Below are 20,379 nucleotides of genomic sequence, written 5' to 3'. Positions count from 1 at the left end.
TTCGTTTTAACTGACCAATAGAATTTTAACATTTTTGTGTCTTAAATAACAAAATGACCAATCAGGTTTAAATACAAAATAATGTAACATAGCAACATAGAATTTATAACAACAATCATCACCTGGATATTTTATCAGTCATAAGGTTTAACAACATGATAAGTACAGACAGCTTAATTGACCTTATCACCTATATATTATAAAACTTTTAGCACAGTTGATAGGACAAAGAGGAAAGCCGCATTTTAATCTTCCAGTTACATAATTTTAAATTTGACATCTGTTATTGAAACATATACAATTTGTAACTTAACATATTTGAAATTTCACAAATTTTGTTTTGAAAATATGACCTTTTAGAAAATGATCATATATATAAATATTTGTGTTTAAAAGAAAATCATCATGCATATTTATTCCTTTTTTTTTTGTAAATGAATTTTATCATTTTTCGGCTGCACAACGAAAAATGATAAAATTCATTTACAAAAAAAAGGAATAAATATGCATGATGATTTTCTTTTGTAAATGAATTTTATCATTTTTCGGCTGCACAACAGCAGTAGAACGTGATATATTAATAAATGGCATAATTGAAAGCAAATATTTCATATAATTATACTCGTATAATCTGAATTGTATTCTCTGTAAGAAAATATTATATCGTAATACAGTTAAGTAAAATTGTACAAGCATAAATAAACTTAAGCTTTGAAATATTTAGACAATAAGGATGTTTATGTAGCATAATTTTAGACGGATATTTTAAAATTACTAAATATTGTTCAGCATATTGTTTATAATCTTGAAATTTCGTGAAGAATATCTTTGATGGTGATAATAATAATGATTATAATGCAATCGATGTTGATATGGAACGTAGTCTTTTTTGATATTGAGCTTAGTTTATGTTGATGTATCGGGTCCATCAGACTTAGCTTATGCTGATATCGGACTAAGTTTTAGTTGATATCGAAATAAGTTTATGATGATATCGGACTTAGTCTATGTTGATATCTGACTAAGATTATAGTGATATCGGACTAAGTTTATGATGATATCAAACTATGTCTATGTTGATATCGGACTTAGTTTATGTTGATATCGGACTTAGTTTATGTTGATATTGGACTTAGTTTATGTTGATATCGGGTCCGGCGGGTCCAGTTTATGTTGATATTAGACTAAGTTTATGTTGACATTGGATTTTGTTTCTTTTTTATATCTGGTTCAGCAGACTAAGTTAATGTTGATATCGGGTCTATCGTGCTAAGTTCATGTTAATATCGGTTGAAGTTTATGTTGAATTCGGGCTTAGTTTATGCTAATATTGGGCTTAATCAACGTTATATCGAGCTAAATTAAGTTGATACCGGTCTCAGTTTAAATATTTATGTTGAAATCCGGCACAGTTCATATTGATATGAGGCTTCGTGTAGGTTTATAATTGGCTTAGATTATGTTAACAGCGGGCCGTGATATAGACAACTTCATTCATCAATGAGAACAACTTAATGTTGTTGAATTATCGTCCACACTTCTTGTTATGTTTCTGATACATGGTGTCAAATTTAATGTAAGCACACTTGATGCGAAGTTACGAGTTCGGAAATTATGGTTAGAAAGAACGAACATTCATTCTTACATACTTTCAAAACATTTATTTTACAAAATCTCAAACTAATGATTCAGCTGTATGCAAATAAATCAGGTATAGAATTGTCGAACATTAGCTTATTATTTATATTTTAAAAAAGTAATGCATTTAATCTACTGAACAAACTTAAACCAAGACTAGCTTCATCTTTACTTTTATATTTTCATTATTCATTTGCTCGTTACATATCATTATGAAACAGATGACTTAATTCATGAAATATGTTTTAATACATGGAATACTATTTAAGGCAGTGCTAAGGGCGTTAGGCATGTTGCACTTGTCCATTATTCCTCATGAACAAACTGCGTCTACATTTTTGATGTAATTTTGTTTCTTCTACCTTCCGATGGATCACATTTTTACCTGATTTTTTCCGTATTCGTACAAATGACAACCGTTAAATGTACCTCAACCTTTTATAAACACCGTCACATCCTGACCAATCGTTGGTTTACGAGGCTCCTAAAATATGTGCGTTAATTTTTCTTATGCCATGTAATTATAATTAAAACATTTAGAAAGAATATTAGTATTTCTAATACGTATTCATTTATTGTAATGATTTTAACAACAGCCACCATCTAGAAGGGGTCACGCTAGACTTGTTTCTTATTTCTTAAATAAAATACAACAGAGGAAGAATTATATAGTAAAGACTTCTCCTAATAATAGGCTATGCAAATATCACTCTGGCCATAAAATATAATTTCTTTGTAACAAATAAATTTCTTTTTTTTTTAACTTCACGGTCAAGTTCAATTAAAGGTCAAACTCATATAAGCATAATTCGGTTTTGCCATGTGTTCTTTAGTCGAACAGTCAGATACTAGAAATACACGTGGACCTGCAGTCAGATACAGGAAATCTATTGAATCCTATTGCGAAAAACATACAAGAAATATATTGGATCCTGCAATATTAGTGATCCTGCAGAGTTCAATACAGGAATTATATTTGATCCTGCAGACAAATACAGAAAAAAATGTGATCCGGCAGTCAGATACAGGAATCGTATTTGAGCCTGCTGCGATAAATACATGAAATATATCCTGCGAGCAGATACAGGAAACAAATTTTATCCTGCAACGTTAAATAAGGAATTGTATTTGATCATGAAGTCAGATACAGGGAATATATGTAATATAGCAGCATTAAGTACAAGAAATGTTTGTGATCCGATCAAGAATTAAATTTAATCCTGCAGTCAGATACTGGAAATGTTTGTAATCTTACAGCCTTATCTACTGCAATTATATTAGATATGGCAGTTATTTATAAGTAATGTTTGTGATCTTGCAGCGTTCAATACGAGAATTATATTGGCTCCTGCAGGCAGATATTAAAAAAGTTTGTAATGGATAATAAAATACAGGACACACAATGGATACTGCTGCAATAAATACAGAAATTGTATTCGATCCTCCAAATTTAGATACAGGTAACATATGAGATCCTGCTGCGTAAAACAGAAGTATCAGTTCAATATCAGTAATAAGATAATGTTTGAAAAATATAACACTAATATTCTCATATATATTTATCCAATATATATAAATTATGTTTTATAATGATTGTACATAGCATAAACTAAGCTATGTTCAGAAATATATAGCGGCAAACTACAAACTGATCAACAGGAAAGTATGGTTGAAAACATATCCTGTTACAATTAAGACACTTTAATTATCATTGCATGTATCATAAATGTTTCAGATTTCGACACTTATCAAACAATGTAATGAGGATAAAAGCTTTTTTCCTGTCCCCTTCTTAAACTGGCTGACATAATGAAGTAGATACATGTATTTCCTTGATCATATATAACGTTACACATATAGTGACTGTTTCGGTCGCGTAACTTTTTTATCTCAGAAAATATCATATCTTTCTAGGAATAATGATAACAAAAGAGTTTTAAGGAAGAAAATACTAAAGTTATATCCTTATTGCCATCAAACTGAATATAAGAGTTTCATTTTTAAAGTGGTTTATATTTTATATTTCATTTTTTAAGTCTTTTATGAATATATATGTTATGTATATTAGTATAAAGTGACTTAGCCGCATGTCTCCAGAACAGCCAAAATATTTCAAGAAAATCAAATTTGAGAAACATATTTAGGAAAAATTCAGAATTTAAAGAAACATAAAATAATTTAAAATTCAAGTTATGATCAACATTTTATGTGCGATAGATGACTGATATTTAAGAATCTATTACGATATTTTTGACTGTGTGACTAACGGAGCAAGGGCTGTTTTGTATCTGTTTAACGACTTGTTTGTAATTTACATGGATTGGAAGTGTCGTATAAAATGTGTAAATTGCTCCATAAAATTGGACTTTTATAAACATATTCATAATTTTCATGGAAATAGCATTAATCTGGAGGCTTGCAGCTATTAGAACTTTTTTTCCTCAGTAATTACAATGGATTTATGTATAATGCAGCTAAATTGATTTATAACCATGATTATTGCTTAAATCATATAAGCGCATGTATTTAACAATGAAATATGACACCTACAATTCTTATAAATGCTCAAACTTTAAGATATAGGCGTCTAGTGTTGGGATTTTCGTACGATTTTTATTTAAAGCCATACATTAAGCAACAATGGAAATTTGGCTAGTATATTCAGCCTTAATACACAGACAAAATAACAACATGTTTCAAAAGTGAGTGCTGAGGTGGGGGTTGGCGGGTAGACGGTAGCTTCCATAAACAGACTCAATCCAACCGAGCCTGGAACATTCATCCTTAAAGAATATCTTTTCATTTCCTTTTTTTAAAATTTGTATACAGGTTTTGTGTGATGCTTCTCTTGTGTCAAGTACCTGCACATTCCTATTTTCCCTTTCTGAGAACGTTTGGTCAATAGCACTTAATTTTAAATCGTCGATTTACCAACATAACAAACAAGTCCCTTTCAATTTTTCTGAAAAGATTTAGATAAGCTGAAAACTATTGTACAGATGAAAAGGCATTGTAATAAAGTGAAAAAACAACAAGCAAACTTAACAGTGAACAAAACTTTAACAGAAACAGCACTAGACACAAAAAGAACAAGTAGGGAAATATCAAAACTATCTTATGATGTGGGAGTTTCTTTGTTATGGGCAAATTGTTTTTAGAGCATGATGATTCTGTTCAACAACTTCAAGGTCCAAACTTAATGAATTCTCCCAATTCCCGGCTCTTTAAGTGACTACCTTTTATTTTGAAGTGGCTCCACAGTATACAATGTGGTTACTGACATGGCGGAATGGGAAATATTTGTTCGTGAAAATTTGAAATTTTTTATATAATCGGTCTGTACTTTAAAACGTTATGTGCAAAAATTAAAAAGCGTTTAACAGTTGTTCAAAAAACTGTACTGTGTCCTTTTTCTTATAATTGCAGTTTTGAATATATTTAAGGTTTCCAAGTTTTTATGTTTTAGGCCCTTTCAGTTCCTCTTCCTTATTAAAAACAAAGAGCTGCCCCGAAGGAACATTTCACGCTTTGACTATTCTCAGTGGTAAAAGCAGAAATAGCCTTGATAATGTGTTCAAAAGGAGCGAGAATGCTTTGTTTTAAATCCAGGTTTTACAATTATAGGCCTTAGAGGTGTTCATTTTCTGCTCTCAAAAAGTGCATAAAACTTCAACTCGTTTCAAAATAGCCAGATGATATAAAAATATTGAACTAATTTAGATTAGTTGCCAACTTTAACGTAAAATTTTCTAAGTCAAGAAGGGGGACGTAATTTCTGTTAAGAATGCTTGATAGAGTTTACTTCCTTCCCTGTCTTTTAAAAGGTTGGGGCATGCTCGTGAATAATGTTTCCAAAGTTTCCAAAGCCATTTGTCAACAACAATATGAAAATTAACAAGATGGACACACACATTTTAAACATAAAAATCTAAGGAAAACGGGCATTAATTCTGGTCAAAATGTTTGTTCAGAGTTACCTACCATCTGTTTTAAGGGTTGGGGCATGATGGTGTACATGTTTGCCAAAATTTTTCGAAGTCATAATTACGTAATACAACATATGATAATATTTGAGATGGTAGCAAAATTTAAAGTATGATTTTTAAAATCAAAATGGGCGCATAATTCTGTCCACCATACCCCCCCCCGTTGGATTTTTGGGGGACTATAATGATGAACAAATTTGTGCAAAGTTTTCAAATCCATATGTCATTGGAAACTCAGAATTTATGTGTTGGTAACGCAATCCTTTACGCTAACGCCTTGGGTTGGATAGCTCTTCCACCTTATTATCAAATAACTAGTTAGTCACATCCTTCCTTATTTTTTATCTATAAAAATTGAGTTAAATAATTTTTTTTTACGGATGAAACAATAGATAAAATTATCAAAATTTATTAGAAAATATGTTGAATACAAGGAAATAAATACAAATGGCGGAAAATGACTTTTATATACATGTTTTATTTTTTTTAAGAAAGTCAACTGGAAGAGATATGGTTATGAAGAAGAAATCAGGGTTTTTGTTAACTTAAAAAACCGCCAAATCTTAAATTTAAGAATGTCCGATTTTGATAATTATTGACAAAAAAAATTCAAACAATATTAATCATTTTAGGGAAAAACAAAAGTAAACGTAACGCACTATGCCAGCTGCTAGTTGGGTCTACGGGTAATGTAAGTTTGTGCCGGTTGATCCATGGTCTGAACAAGTCGTACGAGCAATGTAAATTTTGTGCCCCCGATGATCGTGGCCTGCACTTGTCGCTCGGGTATGTAAAATGCCGGTAATCGTTGCCTGCACTGGTTCGCAAAGGTTATGTTAGTTGTGCCGGCTAATCGTTGCCTGCACTGGTCGCCAAGGGTTATTTAGTGTGCCGGGCTTTAATCAAGATGCCTGCACTGGTCAAGGGTAATGTTTAGTTTGCCGGCTAATCGTTGGCCTGCATGGTTCGCAAGGGTTATTTAGTTGTGCCGGTTTTACTCGTTGCATTGCATGCGTCGCACGGTATATGTTAGTATGTGCCGGGCTAATCGTTGCCTGCACTGGTTCGCACGGTTATGTAGTTGTGCCGGCTAATCTTGCCTGCACTGGCCGCAATGGTAATGTTAAATTGTGCCGGTTTGATCGTGGTCTGCACTGGACCGCACGGGGTTTATGGAAGTTTTTGTGCCGGTTGATCGTTGGCCTGCACCTGGTCGCCTGAAGGGTTTTAATGGTAAGTTATGCCGGCTGATCGTGTTGCATGGTTTCGCACGGGTAATGTAAGTTGTGGCCGGCTGATCGTGGTCTGCACTGCCGCACGGAAAATGTAAGTTGTGCAGGGCTTGATCGTGGATGCACTGGTCGCACCCAGTTTATGAAGTTATGTGGCGTGATCGTTGGACTGGCACTTGTCGAGGGTAATGACTTTGCGGGCCTGAAATCGTGGCCTAGCCACTGTCTTAAAAAGAAGTGTATAAAATTTTCAAATTGTTTTTGCATAGCCAATGTTTAATAATTTGAAGCGGTAACGCAAAATTTTTACGCCAACCCGCCGGGTGACTAGGATAGCTCTAATTTACTTTATCAAATAGTGATCCTCCTTAAATTTTATCTATAAAACGCAGTAAAATCTTTTAACGGTAAATCAGGGCCTGGATTACCAAATTAGGATAAAGAAATCGAAATACTTAGAAAAATATGTTGATTTAAAGGAAATGTACAAATTGACTTTTACGTAATGTTTAAATTGTCTTACCGAATGTTAAAAACCCGAAAGGACTTATTTGGTGTATGAACGAAGAAATCATTTCGTTGTAAAAACTTTTAAAAGCGCCCAAAAAATACTTAATTAAATAGTCCATTGTTAAATTATTGACAAAAAAATCCCAAAAAAAATTTTAAATTCAACTTAAACCATTAAGGGGAAAAAACAGAATAAGTACGGTTAGTTAAAGCGATGTAATTTGTGCCCGGCTTTAATCGTGGCCTGCATTGGTCGCAAGGGTAATGTAAGCTGTGCCGGTTTGATCGTGGCTTGCACCTGGTCGCAAGGATAATGTAAGATGTGTGCCGGTTGACGGCCTGCATGGGGCCCAAGGGTAATGAAGTTGTTGGGCCGGCCTTGCATTCGTAAAAATGGGCTGCGTTCACAAGGGCTAGTTGTAAGTTGTGGGCCGGCTGATCATTGCCTCATGGTTTGTCACGGCTTATGTAAGTTATGCCGGGTGATTCGTGGCCCTGCACTGGTCACATGGGGTTTATAAATTGTTCCGCATTATCGTGGGCCTAACAACTGGTCGCAAAGAGAGTAGTGTAAATGATAAAAATCTTTGCCGGCTTGATCGTGGCCTGCCACTGGTCGCAAAGGTAATGTAAGTTGTCCTCTGTTGTGAAATGCACTGGGTCACACGGCTAAGTAACTTTATGCCGGGTGATCGTGGGCCGGCACTGGTCGCAAGGGTAATGTAAGTTGGGCCGGCTGATCGTAAAATGCGCTGGTCGCCCAAGGGTGTGTAAGTTGGCCTTGCTGATTCGTGAAATGCACTGGTCGCATGGCTTATGTAAGATTTTCAGGGTTGATCGGGCCTGGGCCTGGTGCCAAAGGTTATGTTTATTGTTTCCGGCCTGTCGTGGGCCTGCACTGGTCGCAAAGGGGTAATGTAAGTTGTGCAGGCTTATCGTGGGCCTTTTTTTTTCCTGAAACTGGTTCGCAAAAAGGGGGGATAATGTAAGTTGTCCGGTGATTCATTTAAATGCACTGGTCGCACGCCCGGCTAATGAAAGTTATGGGCCGCGGTGAATCGTGGTGCCTGTCGTTCGGGTAATGGGTTAGTTATGGGCCGGTGATCCGTGGCCTGCAATTGTCGCCTCGCGGAAAAATGTTAAGTTTATACCCGGCATGATCGTGGCCTGCCACTTTGGTTTTCTCACGGGAATGTAATTTGTGCAACTGATTTATAACCAAAATCCCAAATAAACGATCAACACAATAGATAATTTTGTACTTTCTGTTTACAAACCCGTAACATTAAATTTACTGTTTACATGTTAACACTGAAAATTAAAATTACGTTGCATAATATAACCTTTTATTAAACCCTGTTACAATGAAAAAAATTTAATTATTAATTGGTACAAATTGCTGGGGTTTAAAAAACAATTTCAAGGGAGATAACCACTCTTTAATGAACTTTTTTTCTAAATTTGAAATTATTTCGTTTCCCATGAAACTTAGGTAAGATCGTACAAGACAAAGTATCTCGTGCGCCAACAAGAAAATAATCAAAGGGCTGCAAAGCTCTGATATATTTTCTGAAATTTGCAAATGTAAATCGTACTGTATATCTGAAATGTATTTTTCCGGTATAAAGTTTTTTTTTATGTACTATAATTCGTCTTGCAGGGGCACCAGAGTTTATACTCAAAAAAATCATTTATGTTCATTTTTTATGTCAGCCACACTTTATCCTTGTATTCAATAAATTAATACTTTTGTTCATTAAAAAAGACACCCTTCAAAAGGAATTTTAAAAAAAATTGCCTCGGACTTGGGATTTGAAACCAACCTCTCACACACTAAACGAGTGCTTACCCCTGCTTCAGGAAAAGTTATGCAAACAATGCCTGAATAAAAAAAGGATCATTCTAAAATTTAGAATTTCCAAAATTTAATTTTCGGGTTTGTAATCCTTATTATTTCGAGGTATTTTGTTCAGGATAAATCTTGTTGTTTAATATTGAAGTAAATAATTTAGCGAAATTTCCCTGCCAAAAACAGTTTCGACTTGCGTAAGAATCTTTATATTCCTATCGGCAGTCAGATTTATTTGTCCCTGTAGTATTCGTTAATCGACATTGCTAAAAAATAGCATTTTTCATTTGATTAAAATCATATTCATCGCGTAATTTGTTGATTATGAGTTGCGACAATGGCTATAAAGCAAACGCTACTTTTAAATTTGAAGTTTGCGTTGAGCTTTTGTTGGATACTTTGTAACCCAAAAAAAAATATTTCTTTTCTTTTGAATTTCGCTTAGTTTTTAAGCTAGTTGTGAGAACTAACTTGTTGTTAGGCTTGTTTTTTAAACCGCTGTTTCAGAGATTGAATGTACAGCTTTGTATTTAAAACTGATCTTTTCGACCGGAAAATTTACAAAAAAAAGACACAAATGTCACTTTAATGAGAATACTTAATTAAATTTATTTTCCGGCCCCAGGGCCCAAAGTTTCATGTCATTCGCAAAACTTTTTAACAATAACTCCTACTTTTTTATTTTTATAAGGAGCATTTAAAATACTTAAAAAATATTTTTTTCCCCGGGGTCATCCAAATTTTGGAACTATTTTTGAAAAAAAACTTAAGACAGGAAAAAATACAAAGGGGAAAATTGAAACTTTACGCAATATCTTTTGTTTCATGTAAGTAGACCCAAAAAATTTTCCGGGTTTTCATTGTGAAAAAAAAGGGTTTTTTAAATTAAAAAAAGATTTTGACTCAATCACCCTTTTAACATTTTACAACGCCGAAACAGTAGACAGAGATGAACTTGCCCATTTTTAATTTTTTGCCCAAAAAACCATTAATTATTGTGGGGAAATTTATAAATAATACAAAATTTGTCGGAGGGATCTTGGGCCTTTGCACTGATCGCAGGGGGAAAATATCATTGCCCCACCAGGGGATTAAATTTTTAAAATTTTTTATGGGATTTTTAATTTATAAATTATTTAATAAAAATAGGGAACTGTAAACAGGTGTAGGGGAAATTGATTTGACCTTTTAAAAAGGTTTTGCCCTTTTTAAAAAAAAAAACCCTAAAATGTTTTTTGGACTTTGTTATTTAAATAAATTATCAATATTTTTTTTTTTTAAAAAAAAAAAAAAAAAAAAAAATTTTTGTTTTCACAATTTTATTATAAAAAGGTTTTGCAACATTCAGTACAAAAATTTATGGGTACGCCGGTTACCCTGTTTTTTAAAAATTTTCATTCGGGCGGTAATATCTTTCCGTTTTTGCAGGGAAAACAATCCCACAATATATTTTTTACAATTTACTATTTCCCGACCCCCAATTTTAACCCCTAGTTAATGTTAAAAGGGCCCGAAAGAAAGGGAAAATCCCCCGGGGTAAAAAGATGAGACCCGGACATGTACGTTTAATGGTTTTTTCGCTTAAAATGCAAAAAATAAAGAGCCCAAAACAGGGCCCAAAACAACATGCAAACAACTGGTTTCCCTACTTACTTTTTAATTTTCTTTTCCCTCGTTTAAAGGAAAATGGGTTTCTAAAGGGCCCTTTGTATTTCAATAAATATTCACAACTAGGCGATTTTTTTCTTCAAATTTTTAAATGCCCAGGAAGGTTTTCGTCCGACAACAGGTGCGGGGTTCCCCGTTTCGCTTGTTTGCTATAGCGTGGTAAACGAAGCCCCGTAGAAAAGTTCTTATTACACTTTATTTTTCATCGGGCACTGTATTACAATTTTGGGGGGGAAAAAAATTTTTAAATTTTTTTATATTAAACGTACAAAATGAAAATTTGGGTTTTTATGGTTTTAATTTAAAGATTTTTTATAAAAATTCATTGGGATGTGAAACAGACCCTTGTTTTTTTTACTTTTTTCCCTTTTAGGGATTTTTTTAAACCCGCACAACCGCGATTTCAGCAAATTTGGAACCAAATTTTCACACCTTTTACCCATTCAATTTCTTTTTCAGCTGTAAAACACTTTTTGCAAAGGGGTATTGCCATCGTTATCATCCGAATCCGATTTTTGGGTTTATTTTTGTGATGTTGTTTGGGGGTGGCTTTACTATGGGGGAAGGTTCATTTGAAGAACAGAAAAAATAAAACCCGGGTTTGGTTTTCCCCTAAGTCTAAAGTTGATCAGAGGATTTTAACATAAATTTTTTTTCGTTTTTTATTCTGCTTTTTTTATCATTGCCTTTTTTACTTTTCTTTGTTTTTATCAACTACAGATTTTTTAAGAATCCTTTTTACTGGATTTCCCTTTTTATTTCTTTTGGCCCTTTTTTTTTCAATTTTTATAAAATTATCATATCTTTCCGGGAAAAATGCAATTCCTGATTTTAAAAGGAAAAAAATTTTAAAATTTTTTTTAAAAATTTTTCCCCAATATCATTTTTTGAAAACTTTTTGAAAAGGGGGTTTATAAAATTGTCTAAATTTGACTGATTTTAGAAAATACAGTTTAAAAGGGGTTGCAGTAAAATCCTTATTATTATTTTGTTTCTTTTTTAGAGTTTTCAAAAAAATCTTTTTTTTTTACTTGTTAAATTTTTCAGTGGGATGATTTAATTTAAAAAGTTTGAGGGCAAACAAAAAAAAGAAATTAAAAAAGTTTATCAGAAAATTTGTTTAAACCTCTATTGAAATTTCTGTTTCCTTTGTAATATCATATAAATGATTCAGGTTCACTGCCTTTTTTTCCAGTATTACTGGGTTTACCAGTTTAATTTTGGTTTTAATAAATTTCCCTAGCAATCAAAAACTTTCAATTTTAAAAATTTGCCCATTTTTCAGGTTTTTTTTGAATTCTTTACAGTTTTTTGGTTTTTTTTTGACCCTTTTTAAATTTATTTTTTGCTATGCAGTAACCACCCCATCCTTATTCTAGTACGGAAGCATCTGTTACTTGGGCTTTTGTTTTCTTTCCGCTTTTTTTTGTGAAGTATAGTTTTTTATCGGGCAGCTTCAAAATTTAATTTCTTTATTTCTATGATGTAAAAAAAAATATTATGTTGTGTTATCCCTAAACTTTTATTTTTTAAAAATTTTCATTTCGTTAATAGAAAATTTTGCATTTGTGATGTTTTTGAACTGGGAAATGTTTAAAATACCCAAAACTGCACACTTAATGGACCAAAAAAATTCATTTTTACTTTAAAATTTTTTCAAAAAAATTTTTTTCTGCAGCAGAAAATTATTGTATTTTTTGTTTTAAAAAGGGTTATTTAAAATGTTCCATTATCTTTTAAATGGGGTTTAAACTTCAAACTGTTTTTATATCTTGGGGTTATTTTGGTCCAAGGGTTTAAGGGCTTCGGAAAAATTTCTGTCAGATTTTAAATCAACTATTTTTATTAATTTAAATTGTTCAAAATTTACTGTCAAACTTTTGGGCCTCACATGGATCTATATCAATATCAAAAGGGATTTAAATGGTTTGTCATTACTTTAGATTAAAACCCAAAAAACCCCTTTTTTTCCTGAAAATAAATAAATATATTTTAAATTTCATTTTCAAAAAAAACCCCCTGTCCTTTCATTTTCTAAAATTTTTTTAGGGATTTATAATTCCGTTTTTTTTGTTTTTAAAATAAGTATTTTGTTTACATGGGGAAAACAAATTTTTGCTGTGGGAAATCATTTGTTGCTTTGGAAAATTTAATTTTTACAAAAAAAGTCATTTAAATGCTCCCGGGTGGGCAAATTGGTTGCTTAGGGGAATCAAAAATGGTGGTAAAGGAAAAAAAAAAATTTCATAGTATGGAAAATGGACATCTATGTTATGGAAGGCAATGCTTGCTTTTTTATACCCTTTTGGTTTTCATGACATAAAATTTTATTTTAACAAAAACCCAGCTCACCCTTTTAATAAATTTTTTTAATTTAAAAAAATCTATCGAAAAACCTATTTACATTTTTTTTGGGAAAAATGTTTTAAAAAAATTTTAAAGAAAAATATGCATTTTGATTAAGCTATTTTCCCCTTACAGGTCAAGTTTTGGGCCTTCCTTAAAAAAACTGCATTAAATTTTTTAATTTAAAAATACAATACAATAAAAACTAATTTCTGTGAAGTCCCAAAAAAGTTTTTCTATATTTACAAAAAAACTGTGTTGAAAAATTTTCCAAAATTTTGCAAAATTTTCAAAAAAATTTTTAAAAGGATAATAAAGGGATATTATTAAATTTAAATTTATTTTCTCAAAAAACACAAAAATAATGAAAATTTTTCAAATTCCAGCATATTTGTCTATATAAATTTATTTTTTAACAAAAAAGGGAATTTTAAATTTAAAATTTTATAAAAAAATTAACAGAATCACCAAATTATTTTTTTAAAGACACACTATGGCCCCCAGAAATATACATTTTTTTAAAATTCTTTTAAAAAATGTCAAACATGTGTTTAATAATGGGTTTAAATAATGGATTTATGGGCATGTTTTGACTTTTAAACAAGAGGAAAGTTAACGCTGAACAGCATTACGTCTTGTAAAATAGTAAGTGTTTAAACCTCCACTTATTTTTTTCATAGGAAAAATTTTCGCACATTAACTGATTGTGTTCCATTTCTAAAACTTAATGAATTTTTAAATTTAAAAAATTCTGATGAAGCGATATGTTTTTTGCCTGTGTATTCTTTTAAAAATAGTTTTTTTTTGCCTCAAATACAAAAATTTCTTACAAAATAGTACAACTTATAGTGGCAAAAAAATGAAAAAAAGGGAAAAAAATTTAATGTTACAGAGTCCCAATTTTGAACAGTTTTTTGAGAAATAAAAATTTTTACTTTTGGAATTAATGGCCCTTTAAACCCCCATTTAAAAATCCTCATTTTTTTGTTTCGGCTGTTGTCCAGATTTGGGAACCCGGGGTGTTTCAAGACAGACAAGCAAGTGCTATATAATGCTTTTCAGTTTGAATCACTTGAGGGAGGCTAAAAGATGAATTTTGGGAAAAAAGTTGTTCTCTGCCCATATTTCAGCCTTATTCCCAAATGTTGTCAAAATCCGTCGAAAAACAAAGCAGACGACAGAGACGGTCTTCAATGGTATAAAGCTACAGAAACTAGCTATGAGGGAGCTAAAAATTTTTCCATTTTAAAAAATTTAAAAGATCCCCTGCCCTGGAATCTGTCACCATTGGTCAGAGACTAAAAACATCTCTAATTTAAAAAAAAACAAACCCCTTGTTATAAAGTAAATGGCTGTAAAATATTCAAATAATTTACTTTCATAAAGAGGTACAGGGAAAATAAAGTAGCTGGAAAAAAATTAAAATTTAGATGCATTTTGTTTTGTCGACCATATGAACTATCTCAAATAGAAAAATAATGTGTGAAAGTGGCAAGTCTTTTCCTCTTGTTAATGTTTTTCCCCTAAAAATCGTGATTGTAAGCCTTACCATACAGTTAAAAATCTAAAAGTATGGGAAACCCTGCACAAAAAAAATCGGGAAAATACTTTTGATGGGTTTTGTGCCTTTTAAAATTTCTACGAAAAAATGTGTCAAAAATTAAATACATGAAAGTTTTGCTCCAAATTTAAAAAGTAAAAGCCAATGATACTGAAATCAAGTTCTAAAACAAAGAAACTCATTGAACAAACAAGAAAATAGTTCAAAACCAAAAGAGCAAAAAAGGAAAAGCATAATAACATTTTTTCCTGGTGAAGAAAGGGAAAATTTTATTGACATATTTTTTAAATCAGGCTAAAATTGTAAACGGCCCTCGAGGAAGAAGGTGGAGCTCAGGTGAAATATCTGCTTCCCTTTAATGGTTTATAAACCCCACTTTTATCGGGACTTCAGGGATAAAAATTTCTACTGTTACCCTCCCCTCTTGTTTTATATTTAAAAATGAATTCAAATAATGTTGGTTTTTTGAAAATGACTATTCAAATGGATGCACCGAGGTAAACGTAGAGCACTACAATTGAGGGCGGGTCAGGAGTATCATTTGGGGACAAAATGTAAATTCAGACAGATTTTCAAATTAAAAAATGGTGATGTTGTGGAATTTTTGGGGTTTATGGAAATGGGTTCTGAAGGTAATCCTGCCATATACTAAGAACGGGCAAGGCAATAACTTTGGGAAACCATGCTCTCCAACTGTTTTTTCAGGCATAACAGGTTTTAGATCCCATTTCCCTATTTTAAAAAGATGGATCAAGCCCCAGAACGATTCCTATTTTGGGAAGCATTTTGATAATTCAAACTTTTCTTCAAGGCAATATACACTTTTATGGATGGGCCATGAATAGACTTTTTTAAAATACAATGTTTCAAATTTAAACATATTCAGTCAAATCCATGAAATTTAAACTCGATATATTCATAGGGAGTGCCCCATGTACTTAAAAAAATTCGGAACAACATAAAAAAAGGGGTATCCTCAAACCCTCAAGGTCAAATGTTTTAACTGTAAAAAATTAAAAAAAATGAAACTTTTTCCTTCAACTCATCCAAAATGAGGAATTTTTTGGGTGAAGAGGTTTTAAAACATGATATGCTGCATTAAAAATAAAAAAGCTGTATCTGGCCCAAAAGGGAAAATGATCTTGATGGAGCAAAAACTACCCCAAAAAACCAAAATTGATAGAAATTTCAAAAGTTTTAAGCCTGCCGTTCATTGGATATGAAAGACTTAAAAGAGCTACATGAAATTGACGAGTGGTTCAAACCGGGGAATTTCAGTGTCGGGTAGCAAAGGATCCAACAAATCATTGTTCTTTTAAATCCCATAGGATATTATCATGTTTTAGGATTTTTTAGTTTGTGCAATTTTTTTTCAGAAATTTCTTTTCTTACGCCTGGTTTGATTAATCTGATGTGATTGAAAAACTTTTAAAAAAATGCGGTCTCCCTTTAAAAAAGGAAAAACAGCAACCCCAATGCATTACAGGGGAAGAACATTAAATGCAAAATCTTAGGTCAAAAACAATATCTCAAAAGGCAATACAAAATAAATTTAGAGAGGGGACCTGCTATACGAGTCAGCTTTTAAAAAAGCCATGAACGTCGATTCATCGATGTCAATGAAAGACCTCAAAAAAAAGTATCAGGGTAGTAGTATAAATTTACCTTTAAAGTTTCTTTAAAACAAATTAGATCCCCAGAAAAGTCTGTGATGGTTGGTTGATAAAAACCTTTACAATTCAGGTTGTGGCATGCATCCGTTGGGAAATTTTTAAAATCTTAGTCCAAGAAAACTCAGCCGCTCATACCCTCCAAGTGACCAGGCTTGAAATATACCCCTGAACCATCAACCCCAAAGATAAAAGTGAACTTTTTGGTTAGTTTTTGAAACAAATAACCCAAATCTTTATTTCTTTTTTAGAAGACACATAAAACACTTTTTTTGCAATACTTTGTATGAAAATAAAATTTAAAAATGTTTAAACTTTTAACCATATCTTTGTGCTACACTTACAATATATACAAAGGGGTTATTTAAAAAAGCATAAATAAAAATATCAATCTAAAATTTTACTTTAAAATTATAACATTTATTACATTCAAGGTAATTCCCTGTGCTTTGTGAATTGTTATGAAAAGCCAACCTTTAATGGCTTGTTCCCCCACAGCAATGTCTTTTTTATTCTAAGGCTGAACCTGAAAAAAAATCAGGAAAAAATATTCTTACCCATAAATGTTAATCTCAATTTCAATGTTATTTAATGAAACTCGTATTTTATATCAAATTTACCCAAAAATTTTTTCACAAATTTTTAAACATACATCATAAAATGTTTTTATACTTATTTTTTTTTTGTTTTGTTTTGGGTTTTTTTCAGAAAAAAAGTGTGACTTAAATGTGTGCTAGTATACTACATGTCAAAAAATTTATACATCTTCAATTCCTGTGAATTTAATTTTTTTCATTGGAGCTTTTTATTCCAACTGAATGAAAACCACCACTGGTCCCTTTTTTGAAAAAGCTGTAAACCCTCTAATGCCATTTTCAAGCTTTTTTGATAGATTTCTTTGTAATATTTCAGCACCCACTTTTAGCCCCAAAAATTTTTGGTTTTTAGAACATGATTTAAACACGTTATTTTTTACCTTTTTCCTTGTATGTACTCTATCGGGCCTCCATTTTCAATAACTTTCTCGGTTTTAAGTCATCAAAAAATCATTTTTTGCAACAATTTAAGGGTTTTCCGTTACTGTTTAAAGGGGGCCCTTTTAGGGATTTTTAAAGAATTGGGCCCAGTCATGGGGGAAAATCACCTGCAGAAACTTTTTTAGAACTTTTTTAAATGTTTCATTTTTCTGTCTCACAACCCCTTCACATAAAATTTTTTTTTTGGGAAAACACATTTGAGAATAAATCACTTTCAAAGAGTCTTCCCTTCATCATTATCATGGGAATTGGGGGGGTGGAAGCTGTAAAATCACCACTAAGAACCAGCTGAACCTCCAAATTTTTTTTCTTTTTTAAGAACAACTTCCTGAGGCTGTCAAAAACCTTCTTACTCAATGATAGTGTCTGTATTTCTAATGTTATTACCTTTGATATTTTAACTTGTTAGAATAAATGTTTTTTTTCAGACGGAGGATTTCCGACCATTTTCTATCCGACCAGCGATGCATGTGTTGCTTTAGTTTATCCGTAATCAGAGCAGGCAATGCCAGTTGTGAGTCAACGCTTAAAATTTTACCCCGATTTTCACATGTTTTAAATATTTCGCTTATAAGGAAGGGCTTTTCCCTTTTCCCGTGGGCCCGTGATTAAAAAATTGTGGCCTAGAGAACAGCATCAATGCAGACGACTGATTTTTTTGAGATTTGCCCTAGTTTAGTTAAATTTGACGTATTCCGCGAAAAAAAAAAAGTTTTATATACGGTCATTGATTATGTGAGAATGCAAAAAAAATGAAAAAAAAATTTATGGCTTTCCCTTAACCAGCTATAGATCAAGCGAAACGGGGAACCCCGACCTTTGTCGGGCACACTTCCGGGGCAAATAATTTTTAAGAAAACACGCCTAGTAGCGAAAATTTTTTGAAATACAGGCTCATTAGACCCAGTTTCATTTTCGGCATAAGAACATTAAAAAGTAAAATAGCACCAGTTTTTTGCATTGTGTTTTAGACCCCGTTGGTCTCTTTTTTTATCATTTTAAGGAAAATGCAAGTTTCAACGCACATGTTGGGGGTTTATCTTTCGGGCCCGGGTGATTTTTACTTTCGGCTTTTTAACATTTAAATAGCGGTTTTGGGGATCTTAAATAGTAAAATGTAATAGAAAATATTTGCTTGATTTTGCAAAAATCGGACGATATTACCGCCGATAAAAATTTTTAACACAGAACCGGCGTACCCAAAAATTTTCCCCTACCTGAAGTTGCATACCTTTCCATAATAAATAACAGTGAAAAAAAAAATTTTAATTTTTTTTTTAAATATATTGATATTTTATTGTATAAATAACAAAATCAAAAAGACCTGTGGAACTTTCAATTATAATTTAGGGATAAACAAAATGAGCCATAAGTGAGACATCACATTTTTTTAGGATGAATATAATGTAAAAAAATAATTTTAAAAGCAAACGTTTGGCCGCTTTTAAGTTTTTTAAACCCCCCTATCTATCTTTTTTAAAAGCTCATCCATCTTTTAAATTTAACATCAGTCGCGTTTTACGGCTTTTTTCCTAATCTTCGGGCAAGGGTATGATACAAAAAAAAGGATACGTACTCTACTTGGGGAATTTTAATATGGGATATAATTTCTTTTAGACCCTTTTTAAATCTTAAACGGACGTCGTAAACGGATCCTAATACTGAATAAAAAGGGGGTTTTTTAAAAAATGTTGGGAAAAAAATGATGTAAAAAAACAGTAGCTTAACTGTATAAGTAGCGTTTTGTAATGAATATGTTTTCTATATTATTTCTTAAACCACCAAAACAAAATAGATAAATATAAACCCAAAGTGTTTATATAGAAAAAAAACAAACAAGTTTTTAAATTTATATACTTTATTTTCATTTAATTTTTTCAACAAGGATAACTCAAGCCATTTTTATGTTTTGTGTGAGTTGTGGTTTTAAAAAAAGGACTAAAGTAATTGTCATCATGTATATGCTTTCGCAAGTTCACGGGGTATTTTTGGAATCTTTTTGTCAGGAAACTCCTGTAGAAGCCTGGGTTTTTTTAATTTGATCGGAAAGGGAGCCCCTATTCCCCTGCGATGTGCGGTAGAAAGTTGACCGGGTGCAACGTTTAAAAAACGGCTCGGGATTTAACTTCTTGGGCCTCCCTCTCCTCGTTTTGTCAACTGCAAGTTTGCTGTGTTGACCGCCTGGGCTGGGAGCTCTTATCCCTCCTCCCAAATTTATCGTGGTGTCGGAACTCACTGATTGTTTAAGTGGGCTCCTTGAAATCGCTTGTTGCCCGTGTTTTCTTCGCTTGGGGGGGAACAAATCCGCTCTAAAAAACCCGTATACGTTGCACATGTGTCCTAATTGAGAATAAGAAAATTAATCAGTTTGTATCCCTGGGGGATCTTTTAAAGAGATGTCACTTTTTGTACAACTTATTTTTTAATAAATACATTTTAAAATTTAATAAAAAAATTTACACTATAACAAAAATAGTGTCTATCATCAACAGCAATAATTTTGGTTTTACAATTTTTTTCAATTATGTTTTCTTGAAAAAAAAGTAAATTTTATTAAACTTTTTCACGACCCCCTTATATAAATAAAATTTGTAACCCCATTCCATTTTTAAAATACTGTTATAAGTAAATCCTTATTTTGAAAATTTTATTGTTGTCTAATTACAGAAAATTTTCTTGCTTAGATCGCTACTGTTTTATTTCTCTAGCATTGCTAAATCTTACCTTATATCATATCCCCTGGATTTAATATTGCTGTGAAAAGTCGACCCCAAAATTATTTTAAACTCTGTCTTTTAATTGGGTTTTTGATGTTTAAAAGGCCGTTTCTGACAGAAAAATATGGTTATTTTACTTGTTCTTATTTGCCTTGAATTTTAAAA

The sequence above is a fragment of the Ruditapes philippinarum genome, unplaced genomic scaffold, assembly GCF_026571515.1.
Source record: "Ruditapes philippinarum isolate M1 unplaced genomic scaffold, ASM2657151v2 ctg7975_1_1_1_1, whole genome shotgun sequence".
NCBI classification, from domain to species: Eukaryota; Metazoa; Mollusca; class Bivalvia; order Venerida; family Veneridae; genus Ruditapes; species Ruditapes philippinarum.
The sequence above is the reverse complement of the archived record's forward strand: the minus strand, read 5'-3'. Positions refer to the sequence as shown.